The sequence below is a fragment of the Heteronotia binoei genome, chromosome 11, assembly GCF_032191835.1.
Source record: "Heteronotia binoei isolate CCM8104 ecotype False Entrance Well chromosome 11, APGP_CSIRO_Hbin_v1, whole genome shotgun sequence".
NCBI lineage: Eukaryota > Metazoa > Chordata > Lepidosauria > Squamata > Gekkonidae > Heteronotia > Heteronotia binoei.
The window spans coordinates 19,319,205-19,339,639 of NC_083233.1; positions in this window are offsets into that span (position 1 = coordinate 19,319,205).

The window sequence follows — 20,435 nt, forward strand, 5'->3', positions numbered from 1 at the left end:
CACATGTTTTGCTCCCTCTAGTGGTCGATTAGGCATCAAACAGCTTTTTGTCTAGCTTATCTCCTTGTGAACCGGATATAAAGCTATTGGAAATTGAATCGACCACTAGGAGGAGCAAAACACATGCAGAACAGGACCGCCCCCCCCCTCCAAAAAAAAAGAGAGAAAGAAGCAGGAACTTAGCAAGTAAAATGAGAATGTAGAAAAGCTCAAAGTCTGTCCCTCCTGCTAATGTACCGGAAGGTGATGCACCACTAGATTTAGGTCTGAATGGTGTTTCAGGGCCTTATTTATGGTATATTTGTAATCATTGCAAATATGGGTATTAACACTGGCCTTGCTAACAAGTGGAACTGAGCACTTCCTAGTACAGCAGTCCGGGGCGGGGCGGGGTGGGTGGGTGGCGGCAATACACCACACTTTTATTATAATCTCAGAGATCCTTCTGTGGTAGATCTGCAGGGTATAATTATCTCAAATGAATAAAAACAACATTCTATAAGGTGGCACAAGACTCTTGGGCATACTTCAGAGACAACGATAGGCAGGGCTTTTTTTGTAGCAGGAACTCCTTTGCATATTAGGCTACAACCCCCTGATGTAGCCAATCCTCCAAGAGCTTACAGTAGGCCCTGTAAGAACAGCCCTGTAAACTATTGGAGGATTGGCTACAACAGGGGTGTGTGGCCTAATATGCATACGAGTTCCTGCTACAAAAAAAGCCCTGGATAATGATAACCTCGATCAGTCGCCATGGGAATAAAACCCTGGGTGCTACATTGGTTTGTCCCTTACTTACCCATGGCTTGAAAAATGAAGACTTCTGCTTTCACAGCATACCATAGTTCGTCATCTTGATAGTCTGGTTCTCTTCCTTCCAAACCAGAATGCCAAACTCTGGCTTAATCTTGTTATGGAAAGAATTTGCGGTTTGGTTTGGCTATAGCAACAAATTAGGATTTTCAGTGAAGGTGGAAGCTTTTCATTACCAAGCTTTGTGTGTGTTTGGATGAGAGTGGAACACACAAGCCTGAAAAAGCTCTCCCCCCCCCCTTTGCCTGGTCTTATGACAACACCCCATTGTCTGACATTGTGTACGAAATGTAACTTTTACCATTAGCAAGTGGAGTGGAGTTCTTCTGGACTAAGATTGGGAAGATCTGTCTCAAAGCCCCTTGACAATGAAGCTCACTGGGTAATCTTGGACCAAGCATTCTCTCGCAGCATAGGGTTGCCAATCCCCAGGTGAGGGCAGGGGATCAACCAGTTTCAGGGGATTCACCATCTTTAGGGTCATCAGAAAGGGGGAGGAATGTCTGCTGGGCACTCCATTGTTCCCTATGGAGACAGATTCACGTAGGATATAGTGGAGAATTGATGCAAAGGTATCTGGGGCTCTGGGAGCTGTTTTTTGAGATAAAGGTATCAAATTTTCAGCATAGCATCTAGTGTCTCTCCTCAAAGTACCCTCCAAGTTTCAAAAAGATTTGACCGAGAGTCCAATTCTATGAGTACCAAAAGAAGGTGCCCTTAACCTTCATCATTTCCAAATTGAGGAAAGACATTTAAAAGGTATGCGGTCCCTTTAAATTTGATGGCCAGAATTCCCTTTGGAGTTCAACGATGCTTGTCATTACCTTGCTCCTGACTCCACCCCCAAAGTCTCCTGGCACCACCCCCAAAAGTCCCCACTTGGCAACCCTACTTGCAGCCTGACCAACCCCAGAAGGCTGTTGCGAGGATAAAGCGGAGCTCCTTGTTGACTCCTTGAAAGAAAAGCGTGACAAAAATGCAACATTACGCTAGCATTCTTCTTCTTTTTTGAAAAAAAAACCCTACACAATGTATGATAATCCTGTTTATCATTTTGTTCGCCGTTATGGTGAGAATAATTCACATTGTAATAAAAATGCAATCGCATAAGAGCAATGATGGAGAACTGGAGCTTACTTTGTGCTTGAGTGAGATTTTTTTTTCTTTTTTGTTTTCTAAAAAGGTTAGAATTTCTATAAGAAAAAAAAAATTACATGGAAGATTAGCCCGCACTGTCACTTCCTTAAGATGCTTCTCATGTCTTGGTTGTGGCTAGTTTTTTGCAAATTTCCCTTCCAGAAATCACATTTCTTTCCAATCAGATTGGCTGCCCTGGGGTTGTTGACCTTTTATTTCACCCATCTGGAAAACAAATGAAGCAGGAAGGCTCACAAAATGAGATACTAATCAGAGGTGCTGTTTGTTTTGGGGGGCGCTTGACTTCCAACTTGTATTTCTCCCTAGAGGCATTGCCAGAAATACAGTGGAGAGCTCAACTATAAGGAAAACCAGCAGTTTGGCTACGAGCCTGTCTCCCCTCCCCTCCCCTCCCCCGGCATTGGTGCTGCCTCGTTCATGGTAAAAGTGCGGAAGATCGAGATCCACTCCCTGTAGAAACAGACTGTTAAATGTTAAAAACAAACAAACATATAAAACAACTTTTACGTACAAACTCACCAGTTATAGGCCTAGTTCTGTCTGAGGTGATAAACCTGTGTCTGCGCTGTATCTCTTCTAGCTAGAAAAGAAGAAGAGTAGGCCTCCTGCCATGGCACTACCAGCCTTGGTTGCCCACTACCTAGAGGTGTCAGGTCAGTTGGACAAGCCAGCAGGGGACTTACCAGGAGATTCTGGGAACAGGGAGAGAAGAAGTATGAGGTGCTCATGTCACTGCTGGGTGATGTAAGCATGTTGGGGGTGATGTGCCTACCTGGAAGTGACATAGGGGCAATGCTTTGGTTTTTGGACAAAACTCTATGGTAAAACCACCCTTAAACCATAGAGTTTTGCCCAAAAGCCAGAGTGTCATTCCCAACATCACTGACACACTGACATCACTTCCAGGTGACATCAGCATGTCACTTATGACATCACTGTTTGGGGTGAGTGGGAGGACTTTCCAGTGGTGGGCAGGAGCCCGTAAAAGTGAGGGTTCCTACACCCCCACCTGGGGAATGGTAACAAGGGCTTTTTTTGAGCAGGAATGCACAGGAACGCAGTTCTGGCTGGCTTGGTGTCAGGGTGTGTGGCTTCATATGCAAATGAGTTCCTGTTGGGCTTTTTCTACCCCAAAAGCCCTGAGGTAACCCTAATCCAGAGAGCCGAATACAGGACTTCCCCTTTTTTGAAATGACCAGGCGGCCTCCATGTACGGCAGTGGCTTCTTGAGCACCAAAGTGCATTGAAAGCTCCAAATGGGATTGACTGACTGGCTTTGTGTGCCCAAGTTATCATTATTCACCCTCAATTCTTCATCTGTACAATGAGAATCATTTTGATTTTCCTCACTCGAGGATCTTTTTAAAAAAAGCTTCTACCTAGATAGCTTTCTGAAGCCGAACAGACTCGAACTCGGTATTAAACTCTTCTGAAGGACGGGTTAATCGTATTCCATAATAGCAGATCTCATTTAAAAATAGCAAATGGCAGTCAGAGGACTAATAAAAGCCGGGGGAGAGAGAAAAAAAATCACATCATACCCACCCATATATCAAAGTCATTTTAATAGGCCTTAATTCAGTCACCGATGCAGATAGTCCGGCTGTAAGGAGGGCACCGATAAGATTTCTGATTCTGCTCACATTACATTTGAAAAGTTCCAGCTACTTTTTTGCATGCACATTACACTTAATGATCGTGTGAGGAAGAGGCCGCCCGGCGCTGACTCTGCAAGAATAGGGAAACTGGCAAGAGAGTACCTGAATAAATTCTTTGAATACACAAGGAGCAAGACATTAATTGCTTGGAGATTTTCTTTTCTCGTCTTCCCCCCCTCCCCCCCCCCCCGCTTCCCCCGTTGGATCCTTGGTTGGCTGGCATCTCTGTGACATCGTTCACTTTTCTTCAATATTAAATAAATGGTTTTAAGATAATAGGGACAATTACCATGGCACTTAAAAAAAAAAAAACACCCTGGCTTGCACACTTCATGGTGATTGATGAAGCTATGATTGACTCTGTATTCAGTGGGAAAGAGTCTATCCAAAAAAGGATGAACTTCAAGCAGGACTGGAGTTTCATTTTTTTAAAGGAGCGACAGGGCTTTTTTTGTAGCCGGAACTTCTTTGCATATTAGGCCACATACAACCATGTAGCCAATCATCCAAGAGCTTACAGTAGGCCCTGTAAGAAGAGCCCTGTAAGCTCTCGGAAGATTGGCTACATAAGAGGGGTGTGGCCTAAAATGCAAAGGGGTTCCTGCTACAAAAAAAGCCCTGAGAAGAGCTATATTCAAGAAGCAGATGGATCAGGACTACGGTGCCGGGGAAAGAAGTGTAAGCTTCTCAGTCCACAAATATAAATAAAAATGCCCTCACGTATGCTGCTTAAACCCGGTGGATTCCTGGAGCCATTTTCAGATGGGAGTGATCAAATTATGTGGAGATCAAACTGAAAATCTGACAGAAGGGGGGAGGAGGAGTTAACAAAGGGTTGGAGGAGGAGTTAACAAAGAGAAAGAATTACATCATAATAACATTATAGTAACACTCTAGGAATTTTCCAATTTCTCTATAATTTGTATCATAGAGAATATGGAAAATCTCCCAGCTTTTACAGACACAGTGATGACACTGTTATGTCTCAGGCTACAGTGATAGACCTTGACCTTGCTGAAGTCCAGCAGGTCTGAATCTGGTCAATGCACTGAAGATTCATAAGAGGGCAGTCTTTTAGGTCACCTTGGCTCTTTCCGCACTTGGACGTCCACCTGGGTTTTCTCTCTGAGTTCGGCTCACATTCATTTATCTTGTAGAAAAACCCTGGGCAAAACGGCATCCATATATTCCGGGGCAAACATGGGGTGAAACTGGGATGAATTTATTGTAATCTGGAAATGAAAAAAAAAACACAGTGAGATAAAAGCAAGGCTGAACTTGAGTGTAGTGTGCAATGTCAGTTCATGGACAGGGTTGAACCAGGTTTAAAGTGGAAACGGCCCCTGTGAGTCAGAACAGGAGTGAGCCATTTTCATTTGGCCATCTTCATTTCTTTTTGATTCTGTAGGCTATCTGTCATCTGTTTTGGTTCACCTTAATCAATTCCTCACTAGCAGTTGCTCAATCCCAGGGCTTCTGCTTTCCCTGACTCAAGTGATCAGTTCCCCACCAGTTGTGGCATGGGTGCATTTTGACCTGCAGCTCCCTCCAATTTCCCTTGTGGCTTCTGGATCTCTAAAAACAAGACCAGGAAGCTGCAGGGAAGACTGAAGGGAGCCACAGATCAAAATGCACCCACAGAGCAACTGGCAGGGAATCAGTCGCTTGAGCTGGGGAAAGCAGAACCCCAGGGGCAGGGCTTTTTTTGTAGCAGGAACTCCTTTGCATATTAGACCGCACACCCCTGATGTAGCCAATCCTCCAAGAGCTCCCGGGGCTCTTAGTACAGGGCCTACTGTAAGCTCCAGGAGGATTGGCTACATCAGGTGTGTGTGGCCTAATATGCAAAGGAGTTCCTGCTATGAAAAAAGCCCTGACTGCTTGTAAGTAATCGGTCCTTGTTTTAGCTCCAGTGATTCTTTCATTTTCTTTGATGCTATGTTTTACAGCATGTATACATTATATGCCATGGATATATAATCTATGCAAAATGCATTCATTTGAATGGCAAAAAAATTCGGCCTGAGAAAAGAGAAACCACTGCTCTGGTGAAGAGTTATAGGTTTATTTCTCACAAAGGAGATGCATAATTGAAGTGGTCCATTCAGAGTCAGGCGGCTTTCAAAATCTGGCCTCATTGCTAATATTCAACTGAAACCTTGCCACATCGTTCTCCTTAACATCGCTATGGCCCATTCTCTGAGCATTTTCCTCCCAGCCTGGGGCTGACAGAAGTAAGATGAAGTGGAAGAATAGCATTTGAAGTCAAGCAGTACAATGGAGTAAGAGAAAGAAGGGTGCAAAGTCCAGCTCCCCTTGCCTGTGTTCTGTTAAAATAAAAACCAGACCACCACCCCTACTTTGCACATGAATTGGAAGGGAAGCGATGGAATGCAAAAGGATCCATTTGTTGTACCATAGCACATTCTAGCATATGGTGGCAGAGCACATGATGTAGCAACCTTGGTGAAACTAGGCCAAGCTGGGTCTGGTCAGAGAATCAGGGCAGGAGACCTGAATGAAAGAAAGGAAGGCTTAGATCCCATGAATGCAGGGCCTTTTTTGGTAGCAGGAACTCCTTTGCATATTGGGCCACACCTCTCTTATGTAGCCAATCCTCCAAGAGCTTACAGAGCTCTTCTCACATGACCTACTGTAAGCTCTCAGGGGATTGGCTACATCGGGGGGTGGCCTAATATGCAAAGAAGTTCCTGCTACAAAAAAATGCCCTGCATGATTGAATGTCCGGCTTGGCCCTCTGACAGTACTGAAGACTTCAAAGAAGGACAGCCAAGACGATCAGGGAGTTGGAGCACCTTCCGCAGGAGAAAAGGCTGAACAGTCTGGGACTTTTCCATTTAGAAAAGAGATGATTAAGGGAGGACATGATAGAGGCTTATAAAATTACGCACGAGATGGAAAGCATTGACAAGGAGAATTCCACCCCCCCCCCCTCTATCCCAAAATTCTAATGAAGCTTTTAATGAAGCTGATGGGCAGTAGATTCAGGAAACCTGCAAAAGGACATGCCACTTGGCACAGAGAGTGATTAAAATGTGGAATTGGCTGTCGGAGGATGTAATGGTGGCCACAAGAATAAATAGCTTCAAAAGGGGAATAGATAGATAGATAGATTCATGGAGGAGAAGTCTATCAGTGGCTACTAGACATGGTGACTGATGGGAACTTCCACATTTAGAGGCACTAATCCTCTGAATCCCAGAGCCAGGAGGCAACTTCAGGGGAAGGCCTCAGCCTCTATGCCCTGTTGATGGCCATCCAGAGGAACTGGGTGGCCACTGTGTGTGAGAGGATGCTGGACTAGATGGACTACTGGTCTGATCCAGCAGGGCTCTTCTTACGTTCTTATGCATTAGGGCTTGAATGGCTGACTGTGATGTTGATGGGGTATCCACTGAGTTGTTGGGGTAACCACACATCTATGGAGGGAACGGTGATCAGTCACACTAGTAAGAAAGCTCCTTTACCCTGATAAGTCAGAGTGGGTCAGGTGGTCCTACTCGGGGTCTTCCTATAAAAGGTTCTGAATCAGGGTCAGTTGCTGCACTTTCTAGAAATTTCTGTTATCTTTGTTCTCCATCCAAAGCTTAATAGGAAGCACATTGACATTAACAGATATGTTGGGAGCCTGTGTGGCATAGTGATTAGAGTGATCTGGGAGATGCCAGTTTTGATCCCAGCCCTTCCATAAAAGCTCACTGGGTGACCTTGGGTCAGTCACCCATCCTCAACCTAAATGGAGGACAGAATGCCACAAGTCGCTTTGGGTTGCCGTTAGGGGGAAATGAAATAAATAAGATTGCCTCTGTGAAGATTGTATGTGTGCATATGAGGAAAGTGCTGCTTACTCAATTAGCAACATTTATTTTTCACTATTATTCCTCACCAATGGGGCAGTGAAACTGAATGACTGATGCCAAAATTCAAGGGCTCCTCCTAAAATAATTTTGGGATCTGCCTCTTTGAAGTTTGTATTCCCTCCCCAGGATGACGAACAGTGCTATCGCTTATTGGTTTTGTTCTCTTCTCCTCTTGCCCAGGGGCCTGCCTGATTCACTTTGGGAACGTTCCTTGGCCAGACAGACGTGCCAGCTTCTAGGGACAGCTCAGAAGGCGTCACCACCGTCGTTTAAGAGGTTAACAGCGAATGGAATAAAAATGCCACGGATTGTTTTGCCATTGGCTCGTCTGTTCCCAAAAAATGCTCCAGAGGAGGAAGCGCCTCGAAGGACATCTGCCAGCCAGTTGTTTTTGACCAGAGCTCCTGAAGCGCAGAGAGGAACTGAACCAGATGTGCTTCTGAGCTGAAAGCAACCTGCATTCCTCCCCCCCTACCTCCCTTCCCCTGCCATTCACCTGAAGGAAAGGGTCTGATTCCTCTTTCCTGTATTAAATGAGGATAATCGAGATAGGCAACTGGCCGTCAGTCTCAGGCAGAGCTCTAATCAGATGTACTTGGAAGTGAGTCCCATGGAAATAATGCCATTCTTTCTCCAGGGCTGGTTCACACATGGATGCACGGTCAACGTTAGGCCCATCAGGACGAAACTGCAGCTGCCCTTTTTCCTGACTACAGTCTCAAAATTTGAAAAAGATCGTGCTCTTAAAATTGACGCCTAAGGTCCTTGGAGGAATGCAGGATGAAAACATGGTTGCAGTTTTAACTAAACATGGCAAATAAGATCGATTGAATTAAAATATCAATACTACCAAAACTGAATTTTCGGTTCTGGAGTGTTCCTGCATTGATACAGGAACCAGAGTTTTAAAAAACAAAACAAAAATGTTTATCTAAATTTTATTTGAAAAATCAGGGTGTTTTTTTTTTTTTGTAGCAAAAACTTTTTTTCATTTTAGGCCGTGCACTTTGATGCAGCCAATCCTCCAAGAGCTTACAGTAGGCCCTGTAGTAACAGGCCTGTAAGCTCTTGTAGGATTGGCTACATCAGGGGGTGTGGCCTAAAATACAAAGTTCCTATTACAAAAAAAGCCCTGACTGAAATTATAAAAGACCTAAGATAAATTTTCAAGATTTTCAAGCCATGGTGTCCACCAACACCTTTTCATGCTTCCTGCCAAGTGCTTTTAGAAAATGGGTGGGACTAAGTAGGGTTTTTGCTCAGCAAGGCTTTTGATTTGCCATCAGAGATCTGATTGGCTTTGCAGTTGTTTAAGAAATGCTGCTTTGGCTGCAGCTGCCAGCACAGCACAAAAATCTAAACACTGTGTGACTGAAACTAAGCTGCGGCGATCGTTTTGTGGTTCCCTCCACCTCCTGAAGGCTCAAAAAGGTTGAGGGCTTCAGTCCTAGGTGGTCACCTAGAGTTGCAGGTGGTCTTGTAATTCGCCCTCTTGGGGAATAGGGTTGCCAGGTCCAAATCAAGAAATATATGGGGACTTTGGGGGTGTAGCCAGGAGAGTTTGGGGGTGGAGCCAGGAGCAAGGTTGTGACAAGCATGATTGAACTCCAAAGGGAGTTCTGGCTGTCACATTTAAAGGGACCACACACCTTTTAAATGCCTTCCCTCCATTGGAAATAATGAAGGATAGGGATGCCTTTTTGGGGGGCTCATAAAATTGGACCCCCCGGGTCCAATCTTTTTGAATCTTGGAAGGTGTTTTGAGGACAGCCACCGGATGCTATGTTGAAAATTTGGTGTCTCTACCTTAAAAAACAGCTATTTCATAGCTCCAGATACCCATGGATCAATTTTCCATTATACTCTATGGGAATCAGTCTCCATAAGGAATAATGGAGTGCCCAGCAGACATTTCCCTCCCCCTTCCCACTTTCTGATGACTCTGAGGGCCTCCAAACTGGGAGATCCCCTGCTTCCAACTGGGGATTGGCAACCCTATTGGGGAAGGATCATATCCTGTGTTCATTTTGATTATCATGTGCTGTGAACCAACAGCAAAGGGGGATGCTGGATCATTTCCCATTCTTCTTTCCTCTTTCTACCACAGTTTGGGAGGAAATATACCAAAAGGCAGAAGGGGAAAAAAAACCAATCCACAATATGGCAGGAAAGCAGCTCACTTAACGCGAGAGATTTGAACTCATTGAAACTCTATTATACGCCTGAGCAGCTCCCGGAACAATGGGAAGCTCTATGGCATGATTTTGTCGGAATCTACAAATGCACAAGGCAGATGTTGGCCTTACTGCCGCACAATAAAATCTCATAACTGACCTAAGTACCAATTTCGGAACGATTGTTCATTGGAAAGAGCCAGGCAGCAAAGAGGAGAGTGGGTGGTAATGAGGCCTCCAGAAGCCAAGTGCTGTGTGTGTGTGAGTGTGTGTGTATTCAGGATTTGCTGATTCAGTTTGCCTGTTTGGTAAACTTTTGTGAAAGCAACTGCAAACAGTGACAGCAAACAGGAGCCGCAGCTGCTCCAACTGTCTCTGTTTTCCTGGGGAAAACAAAGCAAGAGAAGAGTCTTGGAGCACCTTAAACATGAACAGTTTTATTGTTGCACACGGGCCTCCTACTACAGTGGTTTGGATCCTGTTACCGTTAGGTGGATCTGCAACTGGTTGACAGATCGCAACCATAGAGTGCTTGTGAATGGTTCCTCATCCTCTTGGAGAGGAGTGACAAGTGGAGTGCCTCAAGGATCTGTCCTGGGACCTGTTTTGTTCAACATCTTTATCAATGATTCGGATGAAGGAATAGTGGGAATGCTTATTAAATTTGCCGATGATACTAAATTGGGAGGGGTTGCAAATACAATAGAAGACAGAAACAGGATACAGAATGACCTTGACAGGTTGGAAAACTGGGCTAAAACCAATAAAATGAATTTTAACCGGGATAAATGTTAAGTTCTGCATTTAGGTAGGAAAAATCCAATGCATGGTGATAGGATGGGGGAGTCTTGTCTTAGCAGTAGTACGTGCGAAAAGGATCTAGGGGTCTTAGTGGATCATACGCTGAACATGAGTCAACAGTGTGATGTGGTGGCTAAAAAGGCAAATGCAATTTTGGGCTGTAATAACAGAAGTATAGTGTCCAGATCACGTGAAGTGATGGTATCGCTTTACTCTGCTCTGGTAAGACCTCACCTGGAGTACAGTGTTCAATTTTGGGCACCACGTTTTAAGAAGAATATAGACAAGCTGGAACGGGTCCAGAGGAGGGCGACGAAGATGGTGAGGGGTCTGGAGACCAAGTTCTATGAAGAAAGGTTGAAGGAGCTGGGCATGTTTAGCCTGGAGAGGAGGTGGCTGAGAGGTGATATGGAGAGGAGGTGGCTGGAGAGGAAGATATTACCATCTTCAAGTACTTGAAGGGCTGTCATATAGAGGATGGTGTGGAATTGTTTTCTGTGGCCCCAGAAGGTAGGACCAGAACCAACGGATTGAAATTACATCAAAAGCGTTTTGGGCTCAACATTAGGAAGAACTTCCTGACTGTTAGAGCGGTTCCTCAGTGGAACAGGCTTCCTCAGGTGTTGGTGGGCTCTCCTTCCTTGGAGGTTTTTAAACAGAGGCTAGATGGCCATCTGACAGCAATGAAGATCCTGTGAATTTAGGGGGAGGTATTTGTGAGTTTCCTGCATTGTGCAGGGGGTTAGACTAGATGACCCTGGAGGTCCCTTCTGACTCTGATTCTATGATTCTACAGTAAATGGGACAGTTCCTATTGTGCTACAAGACTCTTCTATTTTGCTGTAACAGATTAATGCAGCTATCCTACTGGAATCATGGGTGGAATCACATGAGAGAGTTGGCCCAACTTAGCCATACCTGCCCTCCAGGTTTAATGTGCACCATCACATGCACACGCCTGCCCCCTGAGTCCCACTCATCCTTAACTCATTTTAGGATGGGCTGGGACTGGATTAGCTACTGGGAACTTCCCGGTAGTATATCTCTAAAGTGCATGAAAGGCACATTTCCTGGAAGTCTGAATAGCCAGGGCATGCAATGCACCCACCCTGCACATGCAGTCTTGTGCATGTGTGCAACCTGTGCCTCTCCCAGCAGCAGGGCAGGGTGTGTGTGATTGCCACAGTACTCAACAAAGAAGAAGATGAAGAAGAAGAAGGTACTGGATTCATACCCTGCCTTATACTCTGAATCTCTGGGTGGTTTCACATGGGAGAATTGCCCGGACCTAGTCCCGCCTTCCATTCGAATTAAAAGTGCATAATCACACAAGCACATCTGCCCTCTGAGCCACACCCGTACTCACCTCATCTCCAGATGCCTCCTATCCACATAAAAAGCTACCTGGATTTTCCCGGTACCATCCCTCTGAATCGGATGTAGGTTGCATAGTAGGTTGCTGTCTGAATGCCCTGGGGCGACTCGTAAGCGGAAGAGCTGTGTGATCACGCCAAGCCATTTCCAGCAAGGTCGGGTTTCATTTTCCCCTAACCTCTCTCCAAGGTGTGCTTGTTGGTGGAAACTGTTATTAAAGAGAGAATGAGTAGGCACATTGGTGAACAAAAGTCATTGAGGAAGACTCAGCACAGGTTCCGTAAGGGAAGATCTTGTCAAACTAACCTGTTAAGAGTTCTTTGAGGGGGTGAACAAACATGTGGACAAAGAGGACCCAGTAGATGTTGTTTACCTTGACTTCCAGAAAGCTTTTGATAAAGTTCTTCATCAAAGGCTCCGTAGTAAGCTCAAGAGTTAAGGGATAAAAGGACAAGTCCTCTTGTGGATCAAAAACTGGCTAATTAATAGGAAAGAGAGTGAGTATAAATGGACAATTTTTGCAGTGGAGGGCGGTAAGCAGTGGGATACCACAGGGCTCAGTACTGGGTCCGATGCTTTTTAACACGTTCATTAATGATTTGGAGTTGGGAATAAGCAGTGAAGTGGCTAAGTTTGTGGATGACACTAAGTTGTTCAGGGTGGTTTGAGAACAGCATTCCTTGATGTATAACAGGGGCAAAACTGTAGCGAACAGTATGAGCAGGGGCACCTTGACACCCCATGGCGCCCTAGGCAGACTCGCTGCCTGGTGCCCCCCCAAGCATCCCAGTGCCTCCCCCCTCCCCGCCACGCCTCCTCCTCTTCCCTCCCCCTTCCCTTTGGACCCTTTCCCATTCACCCTGTGCCAATTTCAATGCCGGAGGGGGGAGGTGCGGGGGATACAGAGCTGCGGTGGGGAGGGGGGAGGCGCGGAGCCATGGGGGGGAGGCAAAGGGAGGGGAGGGAATGGAGGGGCTGGCGGCAGCAGCGGTGGTGGCGGGCGGCAGTAGCGGCAGAGGGCAGGGGAGGCAGGCAAACTAGGTGCTTGCCTGGGACACTGGGAGTGGGGTGGGGAACCCAATTTTGTGCCCCACTCTCCCGGCACCCTAGACAACCACCTAGTTTGCCGGGGGGGGAGCCAACCCTGAGTGTGAGGACTGGGGACATTGTAAGGTCATGCATGTGCCTTTACTTTCACTGGTGGAATTTTGGAGGTCTGAAACTGCAGTCCTGTAAACATTTACTACCTTGGCAGCTTAGGACGAGTGGCTGGCTGCAGCTTGTTGTTACTGTTGGCTGTGCATTTTACAGCTGCGTGCTTTATGGTCATTGCTGTCAGGATCCTTGCTGTTAGGAGTAGCCAGCTACTGCTGCTTTCCTCTAAAGGACATGGGCGGAGCTAGCCTAAGGTTGCCACCTGGACAGTTTTCCAGTGGCATGGCCAGTTTGCCCCTCTTTTGGCTACTAGCCAGGTGTTATTTTATCAATAGAAGGGAGGAAATAGGAAAATGCCTTTGAAGAGAAAATAATTTTCTATGCTGCATCCTTCAGATCTCTGCAGAGATGAGGCTTGCGTCCAGTTTTGCCTTTCATTATCAGCTCAGGCTTTTCTGCACCTCAAAAGCAGCTTCTCTAACTAACTTCTCTCTCTTTGGCTGCCTTTTCTTCTCTCGTTTTGCCTTTACCTCCTGATATCTCCACAGTGAGAAAGAAAGAGGAATGTACACCTTAGAATTTTCTAATGGTAACATCCCTTTAACCTTTTACTCGGGTCTTTTTTTTTTTTGTAGCAGGAACTCCTTTGCATATTAAGGCCACATACCCCTGATGTAGCCAATCATCCTGGAGTTTACAGTAGGCCTTGTACTAAGAGCCCTGTAAACTCCAGGAGGGTTGGCTACGCCAGGGGGTGTGACCTAATATGCAAAGGAGCTCCTGCTACAAAAAAGCTCTGCTTTTACTTCATCCTCAGCTATGCACATGGAATCCTCCTTCCCTTAACCTCCCTGACCTCTTCAAGAGCAAAATTATGACACATGATTAATTAGAGCTGTAACATTAATCAATTAAAATGTTGACGCTTGATTAAAAATGGGGGCCTGTACTAAGAGCCCTGTAAGCTCTTAGAGGATTGGCTACATCAGGGGTGTGTGGCCTAATATGCAAAGGAGCTCCTGCTGCCCCCCAAAAAAGAGTCCTGGATTACAGTAATACAATGTAAAGATCCTTCTAAAGTCCCGTCGAATTTAGCAGGGCTTACTTCAAAATAAAAAGGCCTTTGAACTGGGCTGCAATCTGGTATTGGGTCAGACTAGGTGTCCCCAACCTTTTTGAGCCTGTGGGCACCTTGGGAATTCTGACACAGGGTGGTGACTGCAACCACAAAATGGCTGCTGCGGGAGGCAGAGCCAACCACAAAATGGCCACTGCAGCAGGTAGACTCATGCAGGGGTGGAATTCTAGCAGGAGCTCTTTTGCATATTAGGCCACACACCCCTGATGTAGCCAATCCTCCAAGAGCTTACAGGGCTCTTTTGTTTAAGCTCTTGGAGGATTGGCTACATCAGGGGTGTGTGGCCTAATATGCAAAGGAGCTTCGGCTAGAGAATTCCACCCCTGGACACACGCACACACAGGAAACCCAACTGCAGGGGACAAGAAGAGTAATGTTAAAAATGCACTGAGGAAAAAGTGGAGAGAGGATAAAACAAACGCTATGGTGGCAGCTTGTGCTGAAACGACGTTATTTTAATCAGCACAGCCAATCAGATCCCCAACTCTTTAGCTTGGAGAAACGTCGACTGCGAGGTGACATGATAGAGGTTTACAAGATTATGCATGGGATGGAGAAGGTAGAGAAAGAAATACTTTTCTCCCTTTCTCACAATACAAGAACTCGAGGGCATTCATATATATATATATATATATATATATAGTAAGTAAAATTTTATTTATATCCCGCCCTCCCCCGCTAAGCAGGCTCAGGGCGGCTAACAACAGCAAAATAACAATACATTTAACAAAACATTAAATTAACCCCAAACCGATTAATACATTAGTTAAAACAAAGTCTAAAAACATTAAGTTAAATCTGACAGTACCGTTATTAATCGACGCTATGCCTGTCAATTTGTGTAATGATGGCGGATCTCCAGACTGGACCATTTTGATGTTTTTTTGTGGACTTGGTCAGCCGTTCATGAATGCCTGTTTGAAAAGGGTGGTCTTGCAGGCCCTGCGGAACTGATCAAGGTTCCGCAGGGCCCGCACCTCCTCTGGGAGTTGATTCCACAAACATGGGGCCGCGGTAGAGAAGGCCCGTGCATAGGTAGTCCGAAGTTTAACTTCTTTTGGCCCAGGGGTGGTCAATCTGTTTTTACCTACTGACCTCAGTGCTCTCTGGGGCTCATACGGGGAGAGACGGTCCCTCAGGTAGGTCGGTCCTCGGCCATATAGGGCTTTAAAGGTAATCACCAGCACTTTGTACTGGACCCGGTATACAATCGGCAGCCAGTGCAGTTCGCGTAGCCCCGGCCGTATATGCTCCCATCTTGGGAGGCCAAGCAGCAGCCTGGCTGCCGCGTTCTGCACTAGCTGCAATCTCCGGGTCCGGCACAGAGGCAGCCCCATGTAGAGGGCGTTACAGTAGTCCAATCTTGAGGTGACTGTCGCATGGATCACCGTTGCTAGGTCCCGGCGCTCTAGGAAAGGGGCCAACTGCCTCGCCCGCTTCAGATGAAAAAATGCTGACTTGGCAGTGGCTGTTATCTGGGCCTCCATTGATAATGAAGGCTCCAGTAAAACACCCAAGCTCCTTACCCGCTGCGCCGCCTTCAGCGGCGCACCGTCAAAGGTCGGGAGAGATATTTCCTTCCCCAGAGCGCCACGACCCACACAGAGAACCTCTGTCTTCGCTGGGTTCAGCTTCAGCCCACTCAGCCTAAGCCATGTTGCAACAGCCTGTAGGGCCTGATCTAGGCTCCCCGGGGCAGAGGCAGGCCGGCCGTCCATTAGCAGATAGAGCTGGGTGTCATCTGCATATTGATGGCAACCCAACCCAAACCTCCGGACAATCTGGGCAAGGGGGCGCATATAGATGTTAAATAACATCGGGGAGAGAACTGCTCCCTGAGGCACCCCACAATCTAGTGTGCGCCTCTGGGATCGTTCACCCCCAATTGCCACCCTTTGTCCCCGACCCATGAGGAAGGAGGAAAGTCATTGTAAGGCCAACCCCCTAACCCCTATGTCGGCGAGGCGGTGGATCAGCAGCTGATGGTCGACTGTGTCGAATGCAGCCGACAGATCTAATAACATCAGCACTGCCACACCGCCTCGATCCAGTTGCCGTTGGAGGTCATCTACTAAGGCGACCAGGACCGTCTCTGTCCCGTGGCCTGGCTGAAAACCAGACTGGCATGGGTCTAGGACAGAAGCGTCATCTAGAAACCTCTGTAGCTGCAACGCCACTGCCCTCTCGATAATTTTACCTAAGAATGCTAAATTAGACACCGGTCGGTAATTTGCCAATTCGGCCAGGTCTGCTGTAGGTTTTTTCAAGAGGGGGCGGACCAAGGCCTCTTTCAGAGGTGTTGGAAAACGCCCCTCTGAGAGGGATCTATTTATGATGTCTCGTAAAGGACATCTAAGCTCCCTCTGGCAAGATTTAATCAGCCAAGAGGGGCAAGGGTCCAAATCGCATGTTGTTGGGCGGGCAGCAGAGAGGATTCCATCGACTTCCTCCAGGCTGAGTGGGTCAAAGTGGCCCAGCGTAAAATCCGAAGACAGGTGCGGGGCCTCAATTTCACTCACTGTATCTAATGTGATAGGCAGGTCTTGGCGGAGCGACGAGATTTTATCTGCAAAATATTTTGCAAATGCCTCACAGCCTATCTCTGATTCTCTAACGTTTGGTTTGCCTTGTGGCAATGTTATTAGATCCCCAATTACTCTAAACAATTGTGCTGGGCGCGAATTTGCAGATGCAATCTTGGCTGCAAAGTATTCTTTCTTTGCAGCCTTGACTGCCATCTCATATGACTTCATAAACGTTCTATAGGATGTTCTCGTCGCTTCGTCCCGAGTATGCCTCCACCGCCTCTCTAGTCGTCTGAGCCCTTGTTTCAGCTGGCGTAGCTCCAAGGTATACCATGGGGCCAGCCTCACATGAGGGCGCAGAGGGCGCCGTGGTGCAATTTCATCGATAGCCCTGGATAGTTGGCCCTGCCAAACTTCCACCAGGTCATCGAGGGAATTGCTAGTGGGCCAGGGATCCCTCAGGGCTGTTTGGAACCGTTCCGGGTCCATCAAGCTCCGAGGGCGAGCCAAAATAGGCTCTCCGCCCATACAGGGTTGAGGCGACATCTCCATACGGGCCTTAAGAGCTAGGTGATCCGACCATGGAACCGCTTCCACCGCGATATCGTTCACCAAAATCCCGGACGCAAAGATCAGGTCTAATGTGTGCCCGGCCTGATGCGTGGGAGTTGTGACAAATTGAGAGAGCCCCAGTGTCGCCATGGAAGACACTAGATCCATCGCCTGAGTGGAGGCCGTGTCATCGGCATGGACATTGAAGTCGCCCAGGACCATGAGCCCCGGGTACTCCAACGCCCAGCCCGCCACTGCTCCAATAGTGATGGTAAGGCGCTGGCTGGTGCGTTGGGCGTACGGTACACCAGCCAGACCGCCAACCCCTCTCCAACATCCCACGTCAGACCAGCACATTCGATGCCATTGATCTCTGGGCCCGGGAGAGCCCGAAAGAAGTAACCCTCCCGTATGAACAACGCCACCCCTCCCCCCCGCCCGTTATTCCGTGACTGGTGAAAGACCGAGTAACCTGGGGGGGTCATCTGGGAGAGAGCTACTGTCTCTCCGTCCCGCACCCAGGTCTCGGTCACGCAAGCCAGGTCCACTTCCTGTTGGAGCAGAAACTCCTTGAGGATCGAGGTCTTATTATTGATGGACCTGGCGTTGCATAACACCAGTGACGGAGATGAGCATTTCCTCTTGGCCCTACTACCTACCACCGTTGGGATGGGAAGTAGACTGGAAGGTGGCCGAGCACCATTTTGTCTCTGTCTCCTTCCCTTGTATATCTGTCTATTCCCACCGTCATATCTTCCCCTCCCCAGGAGCACTGGGATCCCCTGGGCCAACATCTGCACCAGCCTGAGATGAACTCACCGTACAGTCCCCTCACAATTTATCTCCCACTTTATTCCCACCTGCCGTTCAATTTATCCTCCTCCCACCACTCCTCCTATTCTTACTGCTAACCCACTAGTTGTATCCTAATTTAATTAATTTAATAGTCTATCTCAATTTCCCTTTCAATCAACTAGTAAAATATTATACTGGACAATTTTAGCACTATTAATAAATAAGTAAATAAATAAATAATCCCTCCCACCCTTCCTAATTAATGTGCTAAAAATTATAAATTTAAATATATATAGATTAATATATAAATAAATTATAAATAATCAGTTGCTAATCAATTGACTAAGAATCAAATAAATTAATTAATAACAATTTTAACAGTTTCCATTAGTGGTTAGCAGTCAGTTTCTGTAGGGGTGGCAGTGTATATTGTCTGTGGGTTGTAGATCTTAAAGTCATACTCAGTCTTAGGTGCTGGTAAAGTGCAAGTGCCAGTGCAGTTCGTATGTAAACACGCTCCTCTTCTCCGCTCTCTTGTGAGTCGACACACTCCTGGGCTCCCCTGAGCCCCATACAGGGCTTCTCTGTCGGGGAGTATCCAGGCCGTTGAGTCGGCTACTCTGAGTCGTGTCCGTAGATGGGAGAGGTGGGGGGGGGGGTGGAAAGAAGGTGGAGGGAGTAAGAAGGAGAGAGGGGGAGGGAGCGGGGAGGCGAGCGAGGAGGCAAGGAGGGTACGGGGCGGGGGTCGACAAACGCCCCAAGGACGATCCTCCGCCCGCTCACTGTTCGCGCTGCTCCTCCACTTCGCACGGCTCCGCAGCCGTTTCCCAGCCTCCGCTCGTAGCAGCCCCCGGCCGACGCCCGCAGCTCGTCTTCGGCGTTCTCGCCGGGCCACCTAGCTCCTGCCTCCGTGTTTCAATGGTTCCACACCTCCCACAAACTCTTGTCTATAATTTATAATATATAAATTATTGGCCACTGTGTGATACAGAGTGTTGGACTGGATGGGGCGTTGGCCTGATCCAACATGGCTTCTCTTTTGTTCTTATGTTCTTAACTAATCAAATGCCTTGAGGGGCAGTAGCTCCACCTGGCCACACCCACTTTCTAAAAGCATTTGGTAGGTGCCAGAAAAGGTGTCAGTGGCCACCATGGTGCTACCGGCACCAAGCTGGGGACTCCTGGGTTAGGCAGTTTCCATTCCATTGACCTCAATGAGATTTTAAGGCTGCAGTCACACACACTAAATAATGCACTTTCAATCAACTTTCGATGCACTTTCCAACTGGATTTTACTGTGTGAACTGGCAAAATCTAGTTGGAAAGTGCATTGAAAGTGGATTGAAAGTGCATTATTTAGTGTGTGTGATCACAGCCTAAGATGCTGAATTGTGCTCAGGGGGACTGCAGCTCTTGCCACAGACCTCCCACTTCCTCACCACTTGCTCTTTTCTTTACCTCTTCTCTCTCTTCCCCCCTCCACCTTCTACTGCCATGCGTTGGTGGCCTCTTGAGCATTTGTCAGGGGGCCACGTTTGATAAACCAAGTGATAAAGGAAAACATAACAGATGCCTATGGAAATGAAGGAGGCACACGGAGTATGGAGGCATTTAAATTATGTAGCGTTTTCAGGTTTTTAATGGCTGAGCTGTGAATTGCGTTAGCATGTGTACGCAGAGGCCGGAGCAGATGGCGGTGTTCTTAGGAAAGTAACAACCATTAAAATTAACCTGTGATGTTCAGAGATTGTTCACGAGGAGCGAGAATGGGGTTTGGGGGATCACGCTGGAACTGCTCTAGAAGGACAGGTGACTATCCTGAGCTTTCTCACAGTTGAATTTTTTGAGGCCTTTCAAGTAGGGAGGAAGCCAAATTTCAAAAAACGTTTTACAAACATGGACAACGCATGCTGTAAACCTTTGCTGCCGGCTCTTGAAGTTACCAAGGCTCCAGGAAACGGTGAGAGAAGAGGCTGATGAAGACCCGGATAAGCGAGACCGTGAGGACTCCTTTCTATACGGTTCCTTATTCTCTCCAATATGACATCACTAGCGGAACAACTAAGGACTCCACCCTACAGCGCTTAGTGACGGATGATGTTAAGGCTGCTTCCTGAGTAGAAATTTTGTAGTGTATTATTGGGGGAGAACTTATACCTGAGTATTTGCACTAAATCAAATGCATGTACGCACAATGAGAGTGTGAATATTATTGTTGATCGGTGGTCTTTTTATATTTATCATTTATACACCAATACCAGTTACTTTTTGAGCAGACTTCAGAGGATGGTGGAAGACAGGAGGGCCTGGCGTGACTTTGTCCATGGGGTCGCAAAGCATCAGACTTGACTGTGCGGCTGAACAACAAACCAGTTACTTGTATTAAATTTCAAAAGTCAGCTTTTGAAAGA